Raw genomic sequence first — 13,231 nt, 5'->3', positions numbered from 1 at the left:
AGTTCCAGGATGCTTCTCTGTAGATGGCCTGCTTTTGACCTGCAGAAGTGTAGAATTCCTCTGTGTGTGATATGTTTGACTGCCCTAGATGGCCCAGGAGAGGGCTTTTCTCCTGCATAAGCAAAAGGTTCCTACCCATGACCTCCTAGAACGGGTCTTTCCTCTATTACCTCCGCCGTCTTCTGGCCATCGTAGTGGGCATGTGCCAGACAAACGGGGCATTTAGACAGGCGGGGGCGGGGGTAAGGGTCTGTGTGTCTCTCTAGCCTTGGGGCAATTCCTGCTTCCCGTCTCTGGCTTCGGCTGTCAGAGCATGCCGGCCTCTATAAGTGCACGTCTGGCTGAAGCTGCGAAGACGGGCTGCCTCCTCTCTAGAAGTGAGAACCTGAGTGGGTTCTCCTGTGCTTTGTTTCACCCTTCAAAATGGCAGATTCCCCCTGCCCGTGTGGATGGGGGCTTCTCATGGCCCAGAGTCTCCAGGTCAGGCCTGTCCCCACCCCAGGCCTGCAGCCTGTTTGGCTCTGCTCCTGCCACCTGGAGACCCCTGGGCCAGCATATCTGCCCATCCTCTGTATGCCAGGAGCTCCTGTGGGTGAAGCGAGGCTGTGCTGCACACCTGCCCAGCACTTTCACATGGCCTCAGGCACGCCCACCCAGCACTTCCACATGGCCCCGGGTACGCCCGCCCAGCACCTCCACACGGCCCCGGGCACACCCACCCAGCACTTCCACACGGCCCCGGGCACACCCACCCAGCACCTCCACAGAGCCCAGGCACAAGTAACAAGCCCCTGCGTCCTGCCGCTGCGGGAAGAAAGGACCCTGATGTCACAGGGGAGTGAGGTGTGGCTCTTGAGCTAAAAATTATCTGTGAAGTTCTCAAACCATCTCTGCAAAAGACAAAAAAAGGTAAATAAGTCTGATGGATGGGTGTTTTACTTTAATTTTTTTAGAAAATAATTTTGTATTAGGTTCATTACTTCACTTGACACTCCTCCTTCAGCTGGAAATCCAGCTCCAAGCTAAGATCAACTAAACACTGGAATGGAATCCAATTTAGATGTTCCGCTAATTCAGTAAACCTAATTAACATGGTTCTGCCTTTCGGATCTGTTTGGCGGGGTGTAGTGTTTCTGTTTGGTAAGCAGATAAGGAGGTAAATGGGTCACTGTATTTATGACTCACCATTCCCTTTAATGTCCACACTGGAGAGAGTCTGTTCTGATCACAATTAAAGTGCTTTTATACCGTTTTAGCAGTAATTGAGCGAACCTGGCAATTTGTACTTTGATTCTCTCAGTTAAGTAATTGATGATCACCAGCCTTCATTGGATAATAATACATTCAATCACTCGGCCTCTGCTGGTGACTTAAAAATAGCCGGGACTGCACTGCTGAGTCACTCGGGGAGATGGCCTCTCGGGAAAAGTGGGCACTTCCCTACTGACAACGGCTTCTGGAGGTCACTGCTGTTTGCACAAACCTTCCCAGATTTAAGAGTTTGATGTGACCTCCGAGGGCTGTGGGTGAGCGTGGGTGACGGTGCAGGCCCAGGAACCCATGTGGAGGTCTCAGTCTCCCTGATTAGCCCCAGACGGGAGCCAAATAAACACGAGTGGGAAGCTCCATGGCAAGTTGGTAACCAGCCTGTGGATCCTGCTGGAGTCCGGAAGCCACAGGAGCCACCTTCCTTCCCGGGCAGCCGCTGCGCGGAGGAGGAGCCCGCACAGGAGTCAGGTTCTGAGGCTTTGTCGGTGCCTGGGAACAGAAGGGAGCCCCGAGGGGCCACTGGGTACAGCTGAGGGGCCGTGGGCTCTGAGTAAAGGCTTCAAAGGGTTGTGACATTGGCAGTGGGAATTTCCAGGGAAAGATGACAGCTTCTTGAAGGGCCGGAGACCAGAGGCTGAGGCAGTCAAGGAACAGCAAAGAGGAGGAAGAGCAGCTGGAGAGGTAGGAGGGCCGGGTGTGCCCACCTGGGAGGCCGAGCAAGGTGCGCTAGAGGGAGGGAACTGGAGGACTGGGGCCCCAGGGCTGACCTCAGCCTAGGGGAGTGTCACCTGGGTGTACTTTGGGGGCCTCCTGGGGTCCAGTCCAGGTGAGCCCCTCACGTGAACCCTGGCGCCACACCTTCACTGTGCTAGCAGAACGCACCTCAAGGGGGCTGGCGCTGAGTGGGGGCCAGTGCCTGACTCCAGAAGGAGGGGATGGAAGCTGGAAGGCTGCTCAGGTGAGGGCAGCATCCCCAGACCACAACCCAGCCCTGTGAGGACTCGCACAGCCTGCTGGAGCAAAGGCTACAGCACCCAGGCTTCAGGTGCGGGAGGGATTGGAGTGGGGAAGGGCGGGAGTGATTGGAGTGGGGAAGGGCAGGATGGGGAGGGCACCCAGGGCTTCAGGTGCTGGAGGGATTGGAGTGAGGAAGGGCAGGAGGGGAGGGCACCCAGGGCTTCAGGTGCTGGAGGGATTGGAGTGAGGAAGGGCAGGAGGGGAGGGCACCCAGGGCTTCAGGTGCTGGAGGGATTGTAGTGCGGATGAGCCAGAGAGCACCAGAGCCCCATCAGGCCCCGGCACTTCCAAGGGGGAGCTGGTACCACCTGGGGCTGCTACAAAGAAGGGCCTCCTGGCTTATTTTGGACACAAACCTCTGTCTGAGCTGCCTGGTCTCAGATGCCCCAGACAGGAACATTCCTGCATGGGGCAGGTTGGCTGGCAGCCTGAGGGCCTTTCCTGGGTGGGATCCCTTTCTTGGGTCTCCCAGAACCATGGGAAGCAGACCCTGGCCACCTCCCTGGCATCCAGCTGGGGCCAGAGGGGCAGCCAGTCCTGGGTGGCAGAGAGGATGGCAAGGCCAGGCCCTGGGGGACCCCAGGGAGGCAGCTCCAAGGAGGACCCCTGCCTCGTGGGAGGGCCTGGTTGCAGCCTGGAGGAGCTGGGCCCGGAATACAACCCCTGACTCGATGGAGGAAGCAAAACCAAGCATCCCTGCAGGTGCCTCTGGCCTGTGCTGCATAGGATGGTGCTGGCCTCCTTTCCCTTATTTCCTGGGGCACAAGGGAATGAGCGAGGAGGATGTAGCCTTCCAGGATGCAGCCGTAGGAAGATAAGGAAGGGAGGGGGGCCTGGGGGGAAGACAGTAGTGAGGTGGGGCTGGGAGAAGGTCAGGGCCTCAGCAGAAGCTCCCGCTGACAGGCAGGTGGGGTCTGCCCACTGCCCGCCCTGCCAGGCTGCCTGCAGTGCCCACCCAGACCAACCGCCTTTCCTTTCCACAGCCTTGCAGCGGCCTCAGAATGCGAGACCCTGCTAGGCAGTTAGGAGGTGGGTTCCCCGTCATCTGCAAGGGCTGGTCCTGCTGGAGCCAGTCAGATCCCTGAATAGCAGGAGATGAAGGTGAAGAAGAGAAACTGAGTGAAGCCCTGTGTTCCAGATGGCAGCCAGAGGCACACGTGCAATTCAGCGTCCAAGCTACCCGTGGTGTGTAACAAGCAGCTCCAGCACTGGGACTTCAGCCCACAAGTGCTGCTGTTTCTCAGGGTTGATAGGATGGTGGGGTCCCTGCTGGCCTGGGCTGGAGGAGGAGGCTGGCCCCCTTCACATGCCTGAAGAGCAGCAGGTGGGCAGTCTCAGCTCGCCACTGTGGCCTGCCCAGCAGCAGCTCTGGCACCATCACAGGCTGGCCTCCTGGCTCCCAGTGACCCAAGACAGCCCAAGCTCTGAGGTGCAAGCTTCAAGTTTCTGCTGGAGTCACACTGTCCAATGTCCCAGCAGATTCCAGGGAGGAGAAATAGATTCTGCAACGCAATGAGAGTTAGTGCCCCTGCAAGGGGCTCTCATGGCGATGGGTGGGAGGGCCCTGCCCTTGGTGCTGACAGCCCACCCTGCCAAAGGGCAGGTGCAGGGAGGGCAGGCGGCAGGAGGAGGAAGCCCCGACCTCATCTCGTCAGGCAGGTCCGGGAGCAACGCCTCCCTGACCACCTGGTACCTAAAGGCCTGTGGAGTGTCACTTAGCCTCTCCTTGCTTCAGTTTCCCCAAGTGCAAACTGGGATAGGAAGGCCCCTCCATGGCTCACCGTAAGCACCTATGGGTGATTGGCATGGAACACAGCATTTGCCTGACCCGAAATAACCACTGAATAAATGTTTGTTTTTACCAGTATTCCCCCACAAAGCTCATACTGTCCATGGTCAAGAAGGAATTTGGCAAATTGTATTAAATATTTGCTCTTATTGTTTTTTATAAAATGGATAAAAATCCTCTGTAAAAATTCAACTCTAAAAGAAAAATACAAATCAAAAGGTAGAAGGTAGAAGCCGCAGCCAGATTTTCCATAGGCCGGAAGCTCTTTTCAATGACAGGATGAACTTCAGTGTGGGTCTGAACAGGTGGGCGCGGCCCTGTGGGAACGGTCTACTTAAACACGAGGCCAAGATCCAGGCTGGTCTCAAATTCATCTGCAGACCTCCTGGAAACTGTGGTTCCCAGGGGTGCCTCAAGGATCTGTGCTGTTGAGTGTCTGTGCAGCACGTGGAGGGTCAGTTTCAGGCCGAGATTCAGAAATCGGCCGGGGAGCCATGGAATGTCATGGCTCATTCAAATGAATATTAATAAATACAAAGTTTGCTAACTTTCTGAGTCAGAGATAAAACCCTTAAGCCCCTTAAGCCTCAATCTCATATTCTTGCAATGTCTAAATATTGCTTAAATTTGGGGCTGGATTCCACTGCTGTCATATTTTACGAGTCACAAAAACTGTGACTTTGTTTCATTGTTTAATGAAGTTGTAAATGTCAAAGCCGATTTAGTGCCTGCAGTGAAGGTTCTTTCTGCTTTACTGGGCATCTGATTAAGAATTTATATTTCATTTAATTTTCCGTGTGCAGACTAGAAATAAAGCATTTCTCTCTGATTTCTTTTATGAACAAAACGATAAAACTTATTTTTCCAGTAAGTTCTTTGATGTTTGGGGGAAGTGTCTGAGGAACACTGGAACTGTTGTGTTGGGGGTTTGGTGCATGGTGCCTGGAGCAGACGGTGTATCTGTTGTCAGCCACCATGAACACAGCACATGACAAAGACCCCAGCACCTCAGGGACAGGGCATATGGATGGTGGGCTCAGCTCAGGACGACGGGTCAGCGATTTTGTCGGGGGTGGGCTGGCAGTTCCCTGGCCTAAGCTGGACTCCGTCACTCGTCCTGGTCACTGAGGGTCGATGACCTAGGTTGGCCTGGGCTGGGTGGCCGAGGTGACCTGGTCCATCAGGCCAGCCCAGGGGTGCTCACAAGGAGATGCTGAGCCTACAGGAATGGTGGCGCCCATGCCCGTGCCTGGAGATCAGGAAGGCTCAGGAGCCACCAGTGTTGCTGCATACATTTCGTGGGTTACTGTTTGTTATCCATTATATATTTATATAAATCCATATATTTATATAATTATAAATCAGCAGTTTGTGTCTATTTAATTAAATTTCCTATAAATTAGGCAATGAAGTAGGATTCCCGCATTCGAAAGAAAACACAGACAGGGCACACAGAAGCTTGGCAAAGCGTCAGAAAAGAGGAGATGGAAGGTTCCAGAAATGTAGAGTTTAAAGTAAATAAAACAAATAAGAAAGAGAAAAGAAAACCCAGAATATGGATGAGGTCTTAATGAGAACAGAATACATTCCCCTTTCAGTGAAAGAATGACCGATTGCGTTAGAAGACAAAAGTCAGCTCCGTGGCTTATAAGAAACACTTGAAATTAGGTGGTACAGAAAGGTGAAGTATAAATTAGTGGCCATTTGAACTTCATTCCTGGAAGAATATACACTTAGAAGCAGACAAGGGGAAAGTCAATGATTATATAACGAAAAATTGTCCAATTTATAAGAAATCTAAGGCCGGGCGCGGTGGCTCACGCCTGTAATCCCAGCACTTTGGGAGGCCGAGGCCTGTGGATCACGAGGTCAAGAGATCAAGACCATCCTGGCCAACAAGGTGAAACCCCATCTCTACTAAAAATACAAAAGTTAGCCGGGCATGGTGGTGCGCGCCTGTAGTCCCGGCTACTCGGGAAGCTGAGGCAGGAGAATCGCTTGAACCCGGGAGGCGGAGGTTGCATGAGCTGAGTCCACGCCACTGCACTCCAGCCTTGGGGGACAGAGTGAGACTCTGTCTCCAAAAACAAAAAAAAAAAAAAAAAGAAATTTCATTAAATTGACATAAACTGCTAATTTATATTTGTATAAATATATAGTGGGTAGCAAACAGTACACCCACTAAATGTACAGAGCAAAAACTACCAGAAAATCCAGAATAATGTGAACAAAAATAGAAGCAGAATAGGGTATCCGCATATGTCTCAGAATCCCAAGCAGAAAGTACATCAGAAAGAGTGTACGGAACACAAGCAATAAACAATACAATGTAACTTACGTTCTTCAACAAGATAACGTCACGTTTGTCCTATCACCTGAATATTCCAAAAAAATGCATTGCCGTTAGCCACCAAGTAAACCTTAACAAATTTAAAAAGAAAGAATCTCACAAATTGTAAGCTCTATTTATAATCCATTTATAATCACAAATTATAAACTCTGTTTATAATCCAAACTATTTATAATTTGTGAGATTATAAACTCTATTTGGTTTCTAAGAATTCGACGTGCAAAAATGGTTAGAAACCAAAAGAATCTACGAATAACCTGCGAGATAGCAACACATGTAGAGAGAAAATAAAGACATTTAATGATAGAAGGTTTTTGTTTTTTTTGAGAGGGAATCTCGCTCTGTCGCCAGGCTGGAGTGCAGCGGCGCGGTCTTGGCTCACTGCAACATCCGCCTCCCGGGTTCTACCTCTTGACAAAGGCAGTAATTCTGTCATGGGACCCACCCTCCCGACCTCATCTGACCCTAGTAACCTCCCCAAGGCCTCACTTCCAAATACCTTCACGCTGGGGATCAGGACTTCAACATATGAATTTTGGGGGCACAAAACGTTTCGCTCATTACAGCAGTGATCCCATGTTCTTGGAGAGAAAGGCTTCACAGAAAAACCAAAGCCAATTCTCCCAAAACTAATATAAAAGTTCAGTGAAATTCAGGAAGAAAGTCCTTATAGGCTTATTGTGAGGATTGGATAGAATGAACTTCCAGTCCATATGACAGAGTCTCAGAATGCCAAGAAAATCGTCAAAAGACTCAGTGATTGTCTTAGTCCATTTGTGGTGCTGCAGAGAAATACCCAAGGCTGCCCGCTGTATCAAGAAAAGAGGTGTATTTGTTTGCCAGTTCTGCGGGTGGTGCGGGAAGCAGTGCCCTGGCATCTGGTCCTGGGGAGGCTCAGGGAGCTCCCTCTCATGGAGGAAGGGGAGTTGTGTGCAGAGATCGTGCATGGAGAGAGGAGGTGAGAGAGAGAGGAGGAAGACCCCCGGCTGTTTAACAACCAGCCCCTGCAGGAACCTGCAGAGTGAGAGCCCCCAGCTTGAGGACAGCACTAGCCATTCCTGAGAAGTCCGCCCCCACGACCCAGGCACCTCCCACCAGGCCCCACCTCACACGCCAGCGATCACATCTCCACACGGGGTCTGGGGGACAAGCGTCCTACCCTAGCAGTGCAGTGGTTCTAGGAGGAATATTCCATAAGCAGGTGTTGAGTTACAGAGATGTGGAAATGGGAACAGGTCGATAACCTCGTGAGAATGCACGACTCGGTCTGTGGGAGGGGAGAGGGCTGGGTGGGTCCCAGCACCCGTGGGGCTAGATTGGAAAAGAAGGCGGGCTCGTCTGTGTTAAGCATTTGAAATGGGAATGTATTTAGTCACAGCGTGAGGTTAGATTCTGCGTGTGCAGGGGCGAACCCATTTAAATGAGCCTCTGAGCGCGCAGACCCCTCCCTGTGAACACAAAGGCCTCTGAGATAGTCTGAGGTCGAGGTGGTGACGGAGCTGTGGCCCATCTCACCCCCCAAGGATCTTCCAGACACAGCCCGGCAGGAGAGGCGGGATGGAGGTGCAGCTACACCGTACACAAAACGAGCTTTCTGTAATTTCCCAGCTCGACAGAAGAGAAGACACTCACAGAGCCTGCTGTTAACACTGCACATCTGAAGAACTATCAGCTGAAGATGGAGTTTGAATTTAAAACTTGCCTTGTCATCCGCGTTCCCAGATGTGCAGGGCCGGGGCAGTGTCAGGAGCTGGTGTTGGGAGAGCCGCAGCTGCCATCTGGGTCTCCCCTCTGGTTGCCTCTGCTCCCCTCACCCTGGGGAGTGGAGGAACCGGCGCCCAGGCCCTTCAGCGAGAAGGTCAAGCGGTTCTGTTGCACAGGCTTTCAGACGATGAGTGGGCAAAACTGAGATGCTCAAATAACCACACCATGAGGAGGTCGTGTTTTACTGGCAATAGTGCTAATAATACCTTTCTGTCATGTCTATTGTTATGGCAGCCGGCCGCTTCAGGGAATCAAGACCAGCACAGACTTTGCACCTTCCTCAGAGGCCCCTGGGGAATAGGATGGCTTTAATAGACAGGAATGGTAAAAACCCATATGTGCACACCATAGGTCCACGCAGTGTGCTGCAGCCGGAGGTGCGAATGACATCTTGGCTCATCGCTCGGGGACCAGGGCGGCTCTGGTAGTGCTCCCACCGGGGGAGGGGTGCGCATCAGCCCGGGAATCCGAGGGCGAAGGGTCTTCTCCTGGGCCTAGATTATTTTGCAACTGGCTGGCTCCTGGGGTGAATAATTCATCATCTGTTGCTTTGCTCTGGCTCTAATGGGCTTATTAAGCCATGGAGCCCTGGAATCCTTCCGGGACCTCATCGGATGAGCAAGGGCCTCTCCTCTCATGGGTTCCTGGCTCATTTGTGCCAGGGAAGGGGTGGGAGGGGTGCCCACACCTGCAGCTGACCCAGACTTGTGGCAGGAGGAGAGGGTGGCCCCAGGCACAAGGACCCCCTTGGAAGGTGACGACTCCACCACATGCGTCCGCAGCTCCTTCTGGAGGCTGCTCAAACACTCTCCTCCCCCGTTACCAGCTCCGGCCCGGGCCTGGCTCACTCTTCCCTCCTGCCTTAATTTTGCTCGTGGCCCTGACCGTGGCATAAACCGTGGTGCGGCTGAAGCTTCCCTCAGGGTCTGCCTTTCCCAGCAGGCAGGGCCAATGATGGTTTCATCCGCAGCTGGATCCAGGCCTCTGGAAAGTGGACCCCAACAAACCGTCATAAAATAAACGGTGACACCCACACCCCTTCCCATCTCCAGTTCTTCTGACTTGGGGGAGAAGTCAGATGGGGCTCCTGGGAGGAGCGGGTGCTGCCCCTCCTTCCCCTCATACTGGGGTGACAGTGAATTATTAGTGAGCTCCAGCACTTACAGGGAGGAGGTAGCTGATTAATCAGGCTCCGTTTTGGGTTTTCTTCTGATCATCTATTTTTTCCTGCATAAATCCCCTGAATGACATGTAGATAAATTCTTGAAATGATGAGTGCCCCCCCTTGAGACAGGATTTCATCATCTCACCTATTTAACTAATTTATTAGTTACAATTACAACTCAGAATGGCACCAACTTCAGCATAATCAAAACTACATTTCAATTATTCATTGAGCCTTTAATTAAGAAGCCCCACTAAATTAATAAAAGCTTCAGTGTGAATGAAATGAAAAAGTGCATGGAAAGTCTTGACCAACTTTTCTCTGTCTCAGGGATTACGTTTCCTTCTGCAGATGGCTGCGAGCTCCCTCCTGACACGAGCGTCCTGCGGGGTCCTGCCGGCAGGTGGGCAGGTGCGTGTGAAGGGAGGCAGCCGGCGTGCTTCTCACCTCAACAGCCGGGAAGGAATTCTGAGTCATCATTAGTGCAATGGCCGCGGACGCCCAGGGAGGAGGAGCCCCGTGGAATGGAGGTGGGCTGCGTGCAGCCTAGGTGGGGGATAGGATGAGGCCTCTGTCTCCTTTTCGTCCTGCTCAGAACCTGTAAGTGCAGGTTTCAGAAGCTGAGGCAGGGAGCTGACCTTGGCGCTGATGCCCGTCAGGGCCTCTTAGGACCTGGCAGTTCTCCCGGCAACTCCGTCCTGTCCACAGCGGGAGCCCTTCTGGCCTCCGCCTTTGCATCTGTTTCCTGCTGTGGGAGATGCCTCTCCTACCCAGGGACAGTTTTCCAAGTGCTCAGCCTTAACTTTGGGGAGAAAATGCAAATTAGGGTGAGGCAAGGGGCTGTTCAATCTTGTCTCTGGAAGAAGGCTTCATGCTAGCTCCCCCAGCTCAGGCAGCTCCTACCCCGGACTTCCCAACAGACAGAATCCGTCCTGCTCTGCTCATCACCAAGAGCTTAATTCTCCTGAGGCTGCAGTGCTGCAGTGAGCTAAGCTGACACTTCCCTCGCCCCCAAAGCTGCCACCTCCACACCCCACCTGGGTGTGCACCAGATGAGACAAGGGTGTAGCAAAGTGCGCACACCAGCAGCCCCCGAGAAGACGCCCTGACGGTGAAGAGGACACAGGCTGCTCTGCTTGCCTGTCCCCTGGACGGGTGTGTCCACTTCACCTTTGGAATGCTGCACATCATGAGCACTCGGCAGCCCTGCGAGTTTCGGCAGCTCAGTCCCCATCACCCCAAGGTCAGGCCGGGGCTGAGTCACGAGTCACAGCCTGGGTGAGGTGATTCCCTGTGTGTGGTCACGTCCCAGATCCAGGGGACGGTACAGATATGAGTCTGCTGTTTTCTTTTCTTTCTTCTTGTTTCCTCCCTTCCTTCCTTCCTTCCTTTTTTTTTTTTTTGCTCTTTCTTTCTTTCTCTCTCTTTCTCCCTTTCTTTCTCTCTTTCTTTCTTGACTGGGTCTTGCTCTGTCACCCAGGCTGAAGTACAGTGGCACGATCTCAGCTCACTGCAACCTCCGCCTCCCAGGTTCAAGCTATTCTCCTGCCTCCTGAGTAGCTGGATTACAGGTACGCACCATCACGCCTGGCTAAGTTTTGCATTTTTAGTAGAGACTGGGTTTTACCATGTTGGTCAGGCTGGTCTCAAACGCCTGACCTCAAGTGATTCACCTGCCTCAGCCTCGCAAAGTGCTGGGATGACAGGCGTGAGCCACCGTGCCCGGCTGAGTCTGCTGTTTTCAGAACTTGGTCCCCAGTTGCAGGGAGATGCCGCTGAGGACACCACTGAAGAGCTCTTGAAACACTGAAGAACAAAAAATGTATGTGAGATTAATTCATTGCACTTCAGTGCTTGTCAGAACATTACGGAGATGGTGGCTGCCAATTAATAATGCATCTTTATGTAACGTCCTTTACTTTATTATCCTTAGCATTAGGGATTCAAATACTGCAGCCAACATGTATATTCAATTATTTATTAAAAACACAGACAAGGAATTAGACAATACAAGCAGAATTTACCATCCAAAAACAGTAGAGAAGGCCACGGCCCTAGATCACCTGGTTTCTGTGCAGAAGTCAAATATGTGCAGGTTCTCAAGGGGACAGTGTTTGTTTGGGTTTTGTGTCAAAGGGTCTTAGGAAGCAAAGGTCCTGGGTTTTGTCTGTGTCTACTGATGCTTTCCTGAAGCTCTGCTCCTGTGACACATCTCCTGTTGTCTGTCTTTACATATTAATAAAGGGATTATCTTCACTGGCCCAGGCCTAAGACCAGAAGGAGGACAGTGTGACCCTTCTCTCCCCGCCTTCCCTCCTTCCCCCTCAGTGCCTCTCAACTTCCCCCTTTCTGTCACACACACACACACACACACACACACACACACACACACACACACCCCCCTGTACCTGATCACCTCCCGCTTTCTGGGGGAGAATCTCAGAATCTGCACTCGGAGACGCTCACCTGTCCTTGGACCTCTAGGAAATTCTTTGCAGGAGTGTATTCTGCTGCCACTCCCCGGCCTCAGTGAGGTCAGTCTCCAAACAGAAGCAGCTCATGGTGTCATCGCGGGGATAAGATGATTAGGAAAAACCTCTCACAGTACAAGTTAAACACAAAGAAATGGCATCTCTACATCCAATCTTTCTCTCACTTCTCGAACCTTCTAGATTTCAGCTTGGCCCCTGGAGAGAAAACACGCACACAAACTCTCTATTTCTTGTACTTGAAATTTCCTCCAATATTTGAAGGACCCTCTCATGCATCCTCTCCACCTTTTCTGAGCAGGCAAGCCCAGGCCCATCCATAGATTCAAGAATTCCAGATTCCGTCACTCTAACATCCACTCAGCTTCAACAAACGCCGTGGAGCACCTGCCACGGCTGATGAAACACCGTGAACATGCCACGAGTCTCTGCCCTGTGTGCGTGCTGCATCCCAACGAACGCCACCTGCCCAGTGCCCACGCCGTGCCCTCCTGGAGCGGGGCCCTTGGACACACAGACATCGTCGGCGCTGTGTCAGGGGCCCTGCGGACCACATGGTCTCACACCCCGAGTTCTCTACTTTGATTACATAGCCCACGTGGCTTACCCACGTGATTCTACATCATATCACATGGACTTTAATGCAAAGTTTCCGGAGGCCTCCACGGCAGGCTTCCATACAGCCTGCACCACCGTGAGCTAAGCACACCTCTTTTCTTTAGAAATCATCCAGTCTTAGGTAGTTCCTTACAGCAGTGTGAGATGGACCAACACCCGTTTAAGGATTTAGAGCCTAGAGATGCATCCTAGAAGCTTTTTTACATTCTTTTACGGGTGAAATCCAAGCGTGACTGGAGCTAAGAGGAACTTTAGACTCCATCTGGCCCTATGCACCCATTTTACAGTAGTGAGAGCAGGGGTCAAGGCTGAGTTTCTTCATTCATTCATTCACTCATTCATTACGTGCAATAATTTTATTTTTGCTGTAGCCATCTTCCTTCCTTTAATTTTTTTATCAAATAGCATAATTTTAATGGCTAATGATATTCACTGACTCCCAGTTCTTTATATTAAGGTAGGTGTCTCAGCACAGCCTTGTGGCACGTACATTAATTTATTTTTTAATTCAACAAAATATTTTAACTTTTTATTATAAAAATGTCAAAGATTTGAGCTGCACCAGCCCAGCTCAAACAACAACAACAGCATAAACAGTGTTCCAATGTTTCTTTACCTATTTTTCCAATGTTTTTTCTAGTATTTTGAAGCTTATTCTGGACGTCATGTCATTTCAACTATAAATACTTGATTATGCATCTTTACTGAAAAGAATACAAAACACAGTACCTATATGTATCTTTCTGTCCATCTAGCTATCCATCCACCAT

The sequence above is a fragment of the Aotus nancymaae genome, unplaced genomic scaffold, assembly GCF_030222135.1.
Source record: "Aotus nancymaae isolate 86718 unplaced genomic scaffold, 86718_ANA_hifiasm-v0.15.2.pri h1tg000076l, whole genome shotgun sequence".
NCBI classification, from domain to species: Eukaryota; Metazoa; Chordata; class Mammalia; order Primates; family Aotidae; genus Aotus; species Aotus nancymaae.
This window is presented reverse-complemented; position numbering follows the sequence as displayed.